The sequence below is a fragment of the Calliphora vicina genome, chromosome X (genome assembly GCF_958450345.1).
Source record: "Calliphora vicina chromosome X, idCalVici1.1, whole genome shotgun sequence".
NCBI classification, from domain to species: domain Eukaryota; kingdom Metazoa; phylum Arthropoda; class Insecta; order Diptera; family Calliphoridae; genus Calliphora; species Calliphora vicina.
In genome coordinates, this window is record NC_088785.1 from 35,001 (window position 1) to 50,000 (window position 15,000).

Here is a 15,000-nt window from a genome sequence, read left to right on the forward strand (position 1 = left end):
ATGTGTTGTGTTGTGATATGTGTGTTATGTTCTGTATTTTACAATACGGTTCTACTATATCGCTCTTTTACACATTCATTAAATTATATATATCATAATAATAATATTATAAAAAATATATATAATACATAAAAGTTGTATGTGTAATCTCTAAATATCATAAATTTCATTAATTGAATTTTTTTTTTTTTTTTTTGTATTATTTTTAAATAAAAGCATTTTATTTATTAATATCATTATTATCGGCTCTTCTCCCTATCAAGAAGTCAAGTCGTTTACTTATATTTATTATATATATGTTTTAATATATATATATAGTAAATGTAATAAGAAAAAAACATTATACATACAAATATTATATATGTTATTTATATAGTATTAAATAAAACATTATTATTATAATATAATAATCAAGAAAAGAAGAAGTAGTATTATATTTATTATTTATATAGTAAATATAATAAAATAAAAGGCGCGCATTATACATGAAAAGATTATATAATGGTTTTATATTATTAATATAGTTTTAAATTAATTATATATAATAATTAAAGAAAAAAGTAATATTATATTTATTATATTATAACAATGATGGTGGTGGTGGTGGTGGGTTGGAGATATAATAAATATAATAATAGAAAAAGCATCATATAAATGAAAATATTAAATAGATGTTGTTATATTATATATATATAATATTAAATAAAATATTATATTTATTATATATAAAAATGTATATAATAATCAAAAGAATAATAAGTCCTTTCATGTATTATTATGTTGTTTATTAATATATAAATATACATGAAATGTTTATATATAGTAAATATATAATAAAGCGCGGGCATTAATAAATAAATATATATATAATATATATTATAAAGTGAATAATAATATTAACCATTATATATAATATATAAGAAAATAAAAGATTTTTTCGAATCTCTCATCATGTGATTGCATATCATTTATTTATTTATATGTGTTTTCGGTCTCATAAAAAAAATAATAAAAGACTTTTTCAAATCTGTTTATTTTTTTATAGACAGAGTAGTTTTACTCTAAAGTTAACAAAATCGAGTAAGCAACTCATGATGTTTTGATATTGAATGGATTAAACTCTAGATTCTTTATAATTATACAAATAATAAATAAGAATATTTTGAAAATTGAATGTGTGAAAAGAAATTAACTAAATAATAAAAATATTTTTCTTAACAATGTTTTGAAAAATTTTATTCTGCCCAGTGCTCTGAATGTCAATGTGAAGAAATTCGAGTAAGCGCGTTTAAACGGCTGTATTAAATATTAAGATCATAAGAGAGAGGTAGCCAAATACTACCTCGTCATACAAATAGTGATGAATATGAATGGATTAACTAGTTTTACTCTATGTTAACAAAATCGAGTAAGCTGCTCGTGATGTTTTGATATTGAATGGATTAAACTCTAGATTCTTTATTATACAAATAATAAATAAGAATATTTTGAAAATTGAATGTGTGAAAAGAAATTAACTAAATAATAAAAATATTTTTCTTAACAATGTTTTGAAAAATTTCATTCTGCCAAGTGCTCTGAATGTCAATGTGAAGAAATTCGAGTAAGCGCGTTTAAACGGCTGTATTAAATATTAAGATCATAAGGAGGTAGCCAAATACCTCGTCATACAAATAGTGATGATGAATATGAATGGTTTAACTAGTTTTACTCTAATTTTAACAAAATCGAGTAAGCAGCTCATGATGTTTTGATATTGAATGGATTAAACACTAGATTATTTATTATACAAATAATAAATGAGAATATTTTGAAAATTGAATGTGTGAAAAGAAATTAACTAAATAATAAATATTTTTCTTAACAATGTTTTGAAAAATTTCATTCTGCCAAGTGCTCTGAATGTCAATGTGAAGAAATTCGAGTAAGCGCGTTTAAACGGCTGTATTAAATATTAAGATCATAAGGTAGCCAAATACCTCGTCATCATACAAATAGTGATGATGAATATGAATGGTTTAACTAGTTTTACTCTAATGTTAACAAAATCGAGTAAGCAGCTCATGATGTTTTGATATTGAATGGATTAAACACTAGATTCTTTATTATACAAATAATAAATAAGAATATTTTGAAAATTGAATGTGTGAAAAGAAATTAACTAAATAATAAAAATATTTTTCTTAACAATGTTTTGAAAAATTTCATTCTGCCCATAAATAAATTTTAGAGTAAAACTACTTTGAATTTTTTCATTGTCGCTTAATAATGAGGTACTGAGCCATTATTTGTTTTTTAAACGGCTGTAGCAAATATTAAGATCATAAGGTAGCCAAATACCTCGTCATACAAATAGTGATGATGAATATGAATGGTTTAACTAGTTTTACTCTAATGTTAACAAAATCGAGTAAGCAGCTCATGATGTTTTGATATTGAATGGATTAAACACTAGATTCTTTATTATACAAATAATAAATAAGAATATTTTGAAAATTGAATGTGTGAAAAGAAATTAACTAAATAATAAATATTTTTCTTAACAATGTTTTGAAAAATTTCATTCTGCCAAGTGCTCTGAATGTCAATGTGAAGAAATTCGAGTAAGCGTGGTTGATGAGATGAAAAAATTTATTACAAAAAAAAAAAATGATGGCTCAGTTCATCATTATTAAGCGATAATGAAAAAATACAAAGTAGTTTTACTCTAAAATTTATTACAAAAAAAAAAAAATGATGGCTCAGTTCATCATTATTAAGCGATAATGAAAAAATACAAAGTAGTTTTACTCTAAAATTTATTACAAAAAAAAAAAATGATGGCTCCGCTATGTCATTATTAAGCGACAATGAAAAAATACAAAGTAGTTTTACTCTAATGCTGACAAAAATTTGATTCTGTCCAGTGCTCTGAATGTTGTCAATGTGAAGAAATTTCAGTAAGCGCTGTTGAACGGCGGCATTAAATATTAAGGTCTTAAGTTAGACAAAGTCCTCATCATCGAATTAGTGATGCATATGAATGGATTAACGAGATTCCTACTGTCCCTATATTTAAAAAAAAAATGTTGACTCTCATCACCACATCATTATGAAAAAATTTAATAAAATATTGGCTCATCACATTATTGTGAAGAAAATAATAAAATATTGGCTCATCCTATCATTATGAAGTAAAAAAAAGAAAAATACTGAGTAGTTTCATTCTAATTTCAAAGTAGAAAAATTTATTTAAAAAAAATGTTGGCTCTCATCGCCACATCATTGTGAAAAAAGAAAAAATATTGGCTCACACATCATTATTAAGCGATAAAAATAACGATAGAGTAGTTTTACTCTAATGCTTACACAAAAATGTGATACTGTAAGCGCGGTTGAACGGCGGAATTAAATATTAACGTCATTAGGTAGACAAAGTTCTCGTCATCTAATTAGTGACACATATGAATGGATTAACGAGTTTCCTACTGTCCCTAGGAAAATTATACTGTCCCTTGTTTGCTGATGATAGATGTATTAAAATTATTTAGTTTTACTCTACTCTACTCTATTACTTATACACAAAAATGTTGTTTGCTAATGAGATGAATGTATAGATGGATGGATGTATGTATTAAAATTATTTAGTTTTACTCCTCTACTAATAATAACAATACTACTACACAAAACAAAACAAAATATAAAATGTATTGTGGATTTAATAAAATCTATAATGATTTTCCTTTATAATAGTACCAAAAATAATAAAGAAAAGTTAAATTTTTATACAAATTTGTTAAATTTGTGAAAATAATACTATTTATTAGTTAAATGTTATAAATTGAAAAAAATGTGGACTAAAATCTATAATGATTTTCATACAAAATCCCAAAAATAATAAAGAAAAGTATATTTTTCATACAAATTTTTACAATTTAAGGAAATATTTCATAAAATAATAAAATTTTTGAAAAAATCGAAAATTTTTTATTTTGAAATATTGAACAATTTGAAAAGAAAATCTATTTAGATGTTGATATTAGTTCATATTGTATGAAATTTCTTAAAAAAATTATCAAAATCGATAAAATTTTATTTTAATTTTTCTTACTTTTGTAAGTTAGGGAAATAGAAATTTTGAAATTTTGAAATTTCAAAAAAAAAAAATCTACAATTTTAGAAAATTTAAAAATTTTTTTTATCCAAAAATTAGTAATAATTCGTACGATTCATAATCAAAAAGAAAATTTCAAAAAAGTTGCTTAGAACTCAAGATATACAATTTTAAAGTTTCGGAAAACGAAATTGGCGGGGAAGTTGTATGTAACTATCTCTATATACTCTTGACATAAAATGCAGAGATACTAAATATTCACACAAAACATCAAAAATACTAATATACGGTGTGTTAAAATTGATTTAAGAATGAAAATCGAATGCGAATGATGATATTGTGCAAGAATGTTACAACGTGAATGTTGGAACTATTTGCTTGTTTTTTTTTTATATTGTGTATTGAGGTTTTTAAATATCTATTTTATTATTTGCGTTGAATATATGTGGTATAGTATTTTGTGTGTGGGGAGAGCAATGAAAACTTTTTTTAGTTTATTTGCCGCTAACGATGAATCTATTTAAGTTTGTCGACAAATTTTTTTAGTTTGTTGATTGAACTGTATAGTTATTCGTTAGTGTAAAATTATTTATTTTATTTTTTTTTTATAATTTTAATTTTTCTTTATTGAAATATTAAAATTAATTTTTATTCAATGTGCTAAAATTATTTATGATGCTTTGGTCTCTAGAACAAGAATTTTTTTATATTCTTGGGGATTTCAATATTTGCATTGGTAAATTTATTTTGTTAAAATCGAATAAAGAAAAATAAGTATTTTCTTAGTTTTTTTTATATAAGATTTTTTTGGTGAAGATTTTTTGGTGTTTTTCAAAAATGTATAAAATGTAAAAATGAAATATGAATGAAATGTAATTCTTAATTGCATATCAAAAAATATCATATATATTGAAAAATATTATATGATGCAATGTGAAATAAATGATAATAGAACAATATATTGTTTAAAAATCAAGAACAGTGAATTTGGAATGACGAATATGACGCGATAAAAAGCTGATTTTCGTTAAATTTCTTTTCAACTAAAACCAATTGAAAACAAATAATATAAATAAAACATTATTCTGGTTGATCCTGCCAGTAGTTATATGCTTGTCTCAAAGATTAAGCCATGCATGTCTAAGTACACACGAATTAAAAGTGAAACCGCAAAAGGCTCATTATATCAGTTATGGTTCCTTAGATCGTTAACAGTTACTTGGATAACTGTGGTAATTCTAGAGCTAATACATGCAATATAAATACGGACCTTTGGGACGTATGCTTTTATTAGGCTAAAACCAAGCGATCGCAAGATCGTTATTATGGTTGAACTCTAGATAACTTGCTGATCGTATGGTCTTGTACCGACGACAGATCTTTCAAATGTCTGCCCTATCAACTTTTGATGGTAGTATCTAGGACTACCATGGTTGCAACGGGTAACGGGGAATCAGGGTTCGATTCCGGAGAGGGAGCCTGAGAAACGGCTACCACATCTAAGGAAGGCAGCAGGCGCGTAAATTACCCACTCCCAGCTCGGGGAGGTAGTGACGAAAAATAACAATACAGGACTCATATTAGAGGCCCTGTAATTGGAATGAGTACACTTTAAATCCTTTAACAAGGACCTATTGGAGGGCAAGTCTGGTGCCAGCAGCCGCGGTAACTCCAGCTCCAATAGCGTATATTAAAGTTGTTGCGGTTAAAACGTTCGTAGTTGAACTTGTGCTTCATACGGGTAGTACAACTATAATTGTAGTTTGTACTGTACCTTATGTATGTAAGCGTATTACCGGTGGAGTTCTTATATGTATTAAATACTTGTATTTGTGCATATTCCTCCTATTTAAACCTGCTTCAGTGCTCTTCATCGAGTGTTGTTGTGGGCCGGTACAATTACTTTGAACAAATTAGAGTGCTTAAAGCAGGCTCCAAATGCCTGAATATTTTGTGCATGGAATAATGAAATAAGACCTCTGTTCTACTTTCATTGGTTTTTAGATCAAGAGGTAATGATTAATAGAAGCAGTTTGGGGGCATTAGTATTACGACGCGAGAGGTGAAATTCTTGGACCGTCGTAAGACTAACTTAAGCGAAAGCATTTGCCAAAGATGTTTTCATTAATCAAGAACGAAAGTTAGAGGTTCGAAGGCGATCAGATACCGCCCTAGTTCTAACCATAAACGATGCCAGCTAGCAATTGGGTGTAGCTACTATCATGGCTCTCTCAGTCGCTTCCCGGGAAACCAAAGCTTTTGGGCTCCGGGGGAAGTATGGTTGCAAAGCTGAAACTTAAAGGAATTGACGGAAGGGCACCACCAGGAGTGGAGCCTGCGGCTTAATTTGACTCAACACGGGAAAACTTACCAGGTCCGAACATAAGTGTGTAAGACAGATTGATAGCTCTTTCTCGAATCTATGGGTGGTGGTGCATGGCCGTTCTTAGTTCGTGGAGTGATTTGTCTGGTTAATTCCGATAACGAACGAGACTCAAATATATTAAATAGATGCTTTCAGGATTATGGTGTTTGAAGCTTTTGTAGCCTTCATTCATGAGTGCAGTAAAATGTGTGAGTGTTTGAATGTGTTTATGAAAGTGGAGCCGTACCTGTTGGTTTGTCCCATTATAAGGACACTAGCTTCTTAAATGGACAAATTGCGTCTAGCAATAATGAGATTGAGCAATAACAGGTCTGTGATGCCCTTAGATGTCCTGGGCTGCACGCGCGCTACAATGAAAGTATCAACGTGTATTTCCTAGACCGAGAGGTCCGGGTAAACCGCTGAACCACTTTCATGCTTGGGATTGTGAACTGAAACTGTTCACATGAACTTGGAATTCCCAGTAAGTGTGAGTCATTAACTCGCATTGATTACGTCCCTGCCCTTTGTACACACCGCCCGTCGCTACTACCGATTGAATTATTTAGTGAGGTCTCCGGACGTGATCACTGTAACGCCTTGTGTGTTACGGTTGTTTCGCAAAAGTTGACCGAACTTGATTATTTAGAGGAAGTAAAAGTCGTAACAAGGTTTCCGTAGGTGAACCTGCGGAAGGATCATTAATGTGTTCCTAACCGATAAAAAAAATTTTTTTATATATTTATATATAAAAAATATTAATAAAAAAAAAAACATAATGCCCTTTAAAAAAAAAGGCTAATAAAAATAAAATTAAAAATATTTAAATATTTTTTTTTTATAAAAAAAAAAGAGAAAAACACTAAAAGTGTTATTGAAAGAAAAACTCTTTAATAATAAAATAATATTATATTTAATAATATTATAAAAAAAGTCGTTGGAAATTATATATATATATATAATATATTTTCTTTTATTCTCTTTTATTAAAAAAAGATGTACTGATTTATGAACTTAAATCATACATTGGATGGGAATATTTGAAATATATATAATATATTCATTTTAGTGTACTGGCAATACAATTTATTGTATATCCATACATTGCATAAAAATTAAACTCACAATTATAGTTGTACTTGTATACAAGTTAAAAAAAATTGTTCTTTCTAAAAGAACTAAGATATTCGCAACAAACTTTGTGGTATGTTTTAAAATTAAAAAAAATATTATTGAAGGAATTGATATATGCCAATTTGGTTTGGTGTATTTTTGATTTCTTTCAATAAACAAATTTATGAATTGCTATTTAAACAAAAATAAATATATCACTCTAAGCGGTGGATCACTTGGCTCATGGGTCGATGAAGAACGCAGCAAACTGTGCGTCATCGTGTGAACTGCAGGACACATGAACATCGACATTTTGAACGCATATCGCAGTCCATGCTGTAAGGTACTTTAATTTATAATTAGAGTGCTGCTTGGACTACATATGGTTGAGGGTTGTAAGACTATGCTAAATAAGTTGCTTTAAAAATCTTTTATATATTTAATATGTAAAATTTTTTAAAAGCACATGTTGTATTACTGGATATTCTACTATATTCATAATACTAAAAGTTAAAGATACAAAACCTCTAACGAATAAAATCAGAGTATTTAATATTATATATTTTATATTCATTTTTTTATTGAGGAAGGTCTAGCATAAAATATTTTTTTATGAAACTAGGATTGCCTCTCTATTAAAAAGAATTTTTTATTTAAACAGAAAATAAAAGAAATGATTTCTATTTGTGGTTTTGATATTTTATGATTTAAAAAATTTTTTTATTACAACCTCAACTCATATGGGATTACCCCCTGAATTTAAGCATATTAATGAGGGGAGGAAAAGAAACTAACAAGGATTTTCTTAGTAGCGGCGAGCGAAAAGAAAATAGTTCAGCACTAAGTCACTTTGTCTTTATGGCAAATGTGAGATGCAGTGTATGGAATGTCAAATTTCTAGTATGAGAAATTAACGATTTAAGTCCTTCTTAAATGAGACCATTTACCCAAAGAGGGTGCCAGGCCCGTATAACGTTAATGATTACTAGATGGCATTTCCAAAGAGTCGTGTTGCTTGATAGTGCAGCACTAAGTGGGTGGTAAACTCCATCTAAAACTAAATATAACCATGAGACCGATAGTAAACAAGTACCGTGAGGGAAAGTTGAAAAGAACTCTGAATAGAGAGTTAAATAGTACGTGAAACTGCTTAGAGGTTAAGCCCGATGAACCTGAATATCCGTTATGGAAAATTCATCTTTATGATTTTAATATTTATAATATTATAATAATGGTGTGCATTTTTTCTATAAAGGACATTGTAATCTATTAACATAAATATATTTATCATAAGATCATTTGCTTAAGTTTATTCAAATTATTTTGCTTGCATTTTAATATCGAATAAATGCTTTTGATTTGATAAAGTGTTGATAGATTTATTATATATAGTGCTTAAATATTTATATTTTATAATAGCATATTGATCATTGATCTTTATGTTTATTATATGCACTTATATGATTAACAATGCGAAAGATTCAGGATACCTTCGGGACCCGTCTTGAAACACGGACCAAGGAGTCTAACATATTTGCAAGTTATTGGGAATAAAAACCTAATAGCGTAATTAACATAACTTAATTTAATGGGATTAGTTTTTAGCCTATTTATAGTCTATTAATTCAATCCCGGGGCGTTCTATACAGTTATGTATAATAGTATTTATATTATTTATACCTCTAACTAGAGCGTACCTTGAGCATATATGCTGTGACCCGAAAGATGGTGAACTATACTTGATCAGGTTGAAGTCAGGGGAAACCCTGATGGAAGACCGAAACAGTTCTGACGTGCAAATCGATTGTCAGAATTGAGTATAGGGGCGAAAGACCAATCGAACCATCTAGTAGCTGGTTCCCTCCGAAGTTTCCCTCAGGATAGCTGGTGCATTTAAAAATTATGTAAAATAATCTTATCTGGTAAAGCGAATGATTAGAGGCCTTAGGGTCGAAACGATCTTAACCTATTCTCAAACTTTAAATGGGTAAGAACCTCACCTTTCTTGGTATGAAGGTAGTGGTTGTGATATAATGTGCCCAGTGGGCCACTTTTGGTAAGCAGAACTGGCGCTGTGGGATGAACCAAACGTAATGTTACGGTGCCCAAATTAACAACTCATGCAGATACCATGAAAGGCGTTGGTTGCTTAAAACAGCAGGACGGTGGACATGGAAGTCGTAATCCGCTAAGGAGTGTGTAACAACTCACCTGCCGAAGCAACTAGCCCTTAAAATGGATGGCGCTTAAGTTGTATACCTATACATTACCGCTAAAGTAAATGGTTTATGTTCAATTTCGGTTGGATTATAAACTTTGAAACTTTAGTGAGTAGGAGGGTACAATGGTGAGCATAGAAGTGTTTGGCGTAAGCCTGCATGGAGCTGCCATTGGTACAGATCTTGGTGGTAGTAGCAAATAATCGAATGAGACCTTGGAGGACTGAAGTGGAGAAGGGTTTCGTGTGAACAGTGGTTGATCACGAGTTAGTCGGTCCTAAGTTTAAGGCGAAAGCCGAAAATTTTCAAGTTATAATGAAAAGGAAGTAAAATTGCTTAGTAATTAAACACTTGAATAATTTTGAACGAAAGGGAATACGGTTCCAATTCCGTAACCTGTTGAGTATCCGTTTGTTATTAAATATGGGCCTTGTGCTCATCCTGGCAACAGGAACGACCATAAAGAAGCCGTCGAGAGGTATCGGAAGAGTTTTCTTTTCTGTTTTATAGTCGTACTACCATGGAAGTCTTTCGAAGAGAGATATGGTAGATGGACTAGAAGAGCATGACATTTACTGTTGTGTCGATATTTTCTCCTCGGACCTTGAAAATTTATGGTGGGGTCACGCAAACTTCTCAACAGGCCGTACCAATATCCGCAGCTGGTCTCCAAGGTGAAGAGTCTCTAGTCGATAGAATAATGTAGGTAAGGGAAGTCGGCAAATTAGATCCGTAACTTCGGGATAAGGATTGGCTCTGAAGATTGAGATAGTCGGGCTTGATTGGGAAGCAATAACATGGTTTATGTACTCGTTCTGGGTAAATAGAGATTCTCGGATCTTGTTCCCCGGATAGTAGTTACGTAGCCAATTGTGGAACTTTCTTGCTAAAATTTTTAGGGAATTATCGCAAGATATATTCCTTTTAAATTATAACGACTATCAATTAACAATCAATTCAGAACTGGCACGGACTTGGGGAATCCGACTGTCTAATTAAAACAAAGCATTGTGATGGCCCTAGCGGGTGTTGACACAATGTGATTTCTGCCCAGTGCTCTGAATGTCAAAGTGAAGAAATTCAAGTAAGCGCGGGTAAACGGCGGGAGTAACTATGACTCTCTTAAGGTAGCCAAATGCCTCGTCATCTAATTAGTGACGCGCATGAATGGATTAACGAGATTCCTACTGTCCCTATCTACTCGTGCGTTTTACGTTGAGCTGATCAGACGTGTTTTTATAAGCGGATTTTCGGTACGTAAATTTAAAGTGTTATAGTGCGAATATTAAAAAGAGCGATAGTGGATTTTAAAGCTTGGACTCAGTAGATTCGGGAGAAAGTGATATTTTGTGAATCGGTTGGCGGATGCCTAAGATATAGGCAGATTAAAAATCGGTTGACGAAGAATCAAACGTGTGTATTATTATACATAGTGTGTGTGTGTGTAATAGAAAAGTTGAGACTCCGCTGCCAAAAGTTGAGACTCCGCTGACAAGGTGTCTCAAGGCCAAACTCCGGCGGCTGTTTTGGTGGTGCCATACGTGTGGTTTTTCTAGTTTCATACCATGCCTCCGGCTGGTAAGAGGAAAGGCGAGAAGGCGAAGCCTAGGGGTGACGCGTCGGATACCGCCACTGACGACGTGATGTTTGTGCCCCCAGTTGCCGTACCTAAAGTGCGGCATTCTGAGAGTGAGGTTTCGGGTACGGAGGTGGAGGTGGAGGACTCTGGGAGCAAACGGTTTAAACCGGGGTCTCCCAAGTCGAAGCGTGCTGCTACTGCTGTTTCAGCTGTATATGTTGCTCCTTCTGCTGCTGATGAAGTGATGGGGTCTGCTGAAGACAACACCACCAACAGGTCGAGGAGGAAGAAGAGGGCTACCACTGCCTCTTCTGATTATGTGGGGGAGCTTAAGGAGGTCACCAGGGACCTTACGCAGGTCATACTGGAGCCAGGTGTTGATGTGGTGCTGGCCAAGAAGGTAATCGAAGTATCATCGAGATATGAGGAGCTTCTTATGCGTCTCATGCTAGATAATGAGCGGCTTAGAGGACGATTGGATGCTGTCGGGACAACCCAGATGCCGCCGCCAATGTTGCCTGTTCCCCGGCATTCTGCCCGGGCACCCGTAGCTGTGGCTGCTAATTCTGCGGCTGTTCTTCCGGCGGTACCGAAGCCAGTGGAGACCTGGTCGGTTGTTGTTCGTGGTAAGGGCGGTGCAACCTCTAAGGAAGTAATGAGGAAGGTCGAGCAGGAGGTCGGCCCCACGTTGGGTGTTCGGGTTCACGAGCTGCGGCCTATGCGAGATGGCGGAGCGGTCATTCGGACCCCGTCGGTAGCGGAAAGGGAGAAGGTAGCGAAGAATACTAAGTTTGGTGAGGTAGGGTTGGAGGTGTCGGTGAGAGACAAGCTCGGGCCAAGGATCGTCGTGCAGCGAGTTCATCCGGAGATTACCCCGGATGAATTTATGACGGAGCTGTACGAGATGAATCTGAAGCAGGTGATGTCCGAGGAAGTCTTTAAACGGAGCGTTCGTCTGGTGACTGGCCCTTGGAAGCCTAATGGCAGCCCGGTAAACGTCGTACTTGAGGGCAATGCTGATACTTTGCAGCAATTGCTTGATATCGGAAGGTGCTACGTGAAATGGTTCTCATTTACGGTACGACGACACGACGCAGTCCCCAGCTGCTTTAGATGCCTGGGTTTCGACCACATGGTACGGGACTGCAGGATGAAGACTGATGTCTGTCGCTTATGTGGCACGGCCGGCCACTTAGCCTCACGCTGCCAGAATGAGGTGAGATGCAGGAACTGTGCCTTTAAGGGGCTTCCGGCTGGGCATCTGATGATGTCTGCAGCCTGCCCGGTATACAGCGCCATTGTTGCCAAGGCGAACGCACGCCATTAATATGGAGGGTACAGATTTGAAAATCTTGCAGCTTAACTGCCAGCGGGCATATTCGGTGATTTGCGAACTAGGTCAAGCGATGTACAACCTGAATGCGACTTTTGCACTCGTGCAGGAGCCGTATGTCACGGATGGTCACATCAGGGGTTTGCCGGGGGGTATGCGAGCGTTTACGGACTTGGGGGGCAACGCCGCTATTATAATTAAGGACAGTTACATTAACTGTACGGTTATGAGTAGGAGTGATTGGGGAGTCTGCGTTAGCGTAGAGGGCGGTTTTGGTAGAATGCTACTGACAAGCATCTACTGTAGGTTTGGGGGGCCTCTTGAACCCTATTTAGGGTACATGGATTCGGTACTACTACTGGATAGTAGTTCACCTATAATCCTTGGTTTAGACGCAAATGCATGCTCTCGCATGTGGTTCTCTAAGATGGGCGGGAATACTTCTGCTCATCAGAACTACTTGCGAGGTGTCATGCTTAGTGAATGGCTGGTCACAAAGCGGCTCATTGTCCTCAATGAGCCTAGTGAGATGTACACTTTTGATGGTCCAAGAGGATGTAGTGACATTGACGTGACGTTAGCCAATGTGGGGGCAATGACAGAATACCGTTTTAGCTGGAAGATTAGGGATGACTTTGGTGTGAGTGATCATAGTCTCATTGAGATTGTGGTCTCCCACCAACGGGCAACGGACGGGACGTACCTACCACGCAAGTGGAAACTACGCGACGTCAATTGGGATAACTATGCTGACGCATTTCGGTGGGCAGCGTTGGATGTTCCAATTGACGACTTTAGGGCACTTACTATTGACAGTCAAGTCAGCCTGATAGATCGGTGGATGTGTACCACTAATGATACTCTCCTTGGTCGTTGTCGCAAGACTCGTCAGGGAGGGGTCAGGTGGTGGACTCGCGAGTTGGATCTGATGCGGAGGAGCGTTCGTCGTCTCAGGAAGCGATTCCAGAGGGGAAGGCGCTCTAATGCAGAAGATCTGGTGCAGCGAAAAGCTGACTATCTGGCTGCCTTGAGAGTCTACAAGGACAGAATCGTGAGTGTGAAGGAGGACGAGTGGCGTACTTTCGTACAGGACAACAGGGATGACCCCTGGGGTAAGGTTTACCGTATCCTTAGGGGTAGACGGCAACAGGCGGACTTGTCGGGTCTTCGGGTTGGTAACACAACGTTGCTGACGTGGAGACAGTGCACGGACGCCTTGCTTGAGACTTTCTTTCCGGGGGCGGAATCGGCTGATCATCTTCCCTATGGGGAGATGATTAGTCCTCCGCCACTGGAGAGAATGGAAGTTGATGATAGCATATACCGAGTCAAAAGTAGGAAATCTCCGGGTATTGATGGTATGACTGGAGAGATGTGTAAAAGCATCTGGAAGGCCATACCGGAATATCTGGAGTCAGTCTTTGGGAGGTGTATCAGTGAGGGCTATTTCCCTGAGGCTTGGAAGCAGGCTAAAGTTGTGGTGCTCCTGAAGTCGCCCGATAAAGTGAGGAGTGATCCACGCTCATATCGGGGTATCAGCCTCCTTCCGGTACTTGGAAAAGTGCTGGAAAGGATGATGGTATATAGACTGAGGGAGTCCTACAATGAGGTGGCTTCTGAGTTTCAGTTCGGATTTAAAGAGGGGAAATCTGTTGAGGACGCGTGGCACCATGTCAAGTCTAGCGTTGTAAACTCTGCAAGCAAATATGTCCTTGGCATATTTGTTGATTTTAAGGGTGCGTTTGATTATCTCTCTTGGAGAGAGGTTCTTGATAGGCTGCGTTTAGTTGGCTGTCGAGAGCTCTCCCTATGGAGTAGTTACTTCAGCGGCAGGAAAGCTTTTGTGGTAGGCGCCAACGATACTGTTTGCAGGGATGTTGCCAGGGGCTGCCCTCAGGGGTCTATCTGTGGTCCATTTATTTGGAACCTAATGATGGATCCCTTGTTGAGGTCTCTGGCGGCGTCTTGCCGACTCTGTGCGTACGCGGATGACTTGCTCATCTTAATCGAAGGTCAGTCTCGTGCTGAGCTGGAGAGAAGAGGTGAGCAGGCCATGCGTGAGGTCAATGAGTGGGGGAACAGTGTCGGTGTTGAAGTGTCGAGGGAGAAAACCGTGATGATGATGCTGAAAGGCATCTTATCGCGGGCTCGTTCCCCGTCAGTTCGATCTGGTGACGTTTTTCTCAGATACGTGACCCAGGTCAAGTATCTGGGAATTACGATGGGTGAGAGAATGAGCTTCTTCGCTCATCTCTCTGTGGTTCGAGAAAAGCTGACTGTCGTTGCAAGTTGTATCAG

General features: G+C 35.7%; 2 non-coding genes and 1 pseudogene across 2 annotated transcripts; all 3 read left to right on the forward strand.

Annotated features, from left to right (window-relative positions):
- The first annotated feature begins 5,175 nt into the window (after positions 1–5,175).
- On the forward strand, positions 5,176–7,162 carry LOC135962994 (small subunit ribosomal RNA). The gene has a single exon (XR_010576804.1). It is a non-coding gene; the product is annotated as a small subunit ribosomal RNA (ribosomal RNA).
- A 625-nt stretch (positions 7,163–7,787) lies between these two features.
- LOC135962977 (5.8S ribosomal RNA) lies at positions 7,788–7,967 on the forward strand. The gene has a single exon (XR_010576788.1). It is a non-coding gene; the product is annotated as a 5.8S ribosomal RNA (ribosomal RNA).
- A 330-nt stretch (positions 7,968–8,297) lies between these two features.
- The window catches only part of LOC135962931 (large subunit ribosomal RNA), a 9,568-nt pseudogene continuing 2,865 nt past the window's right edge, over positions 8,298–15,000 (forward strand).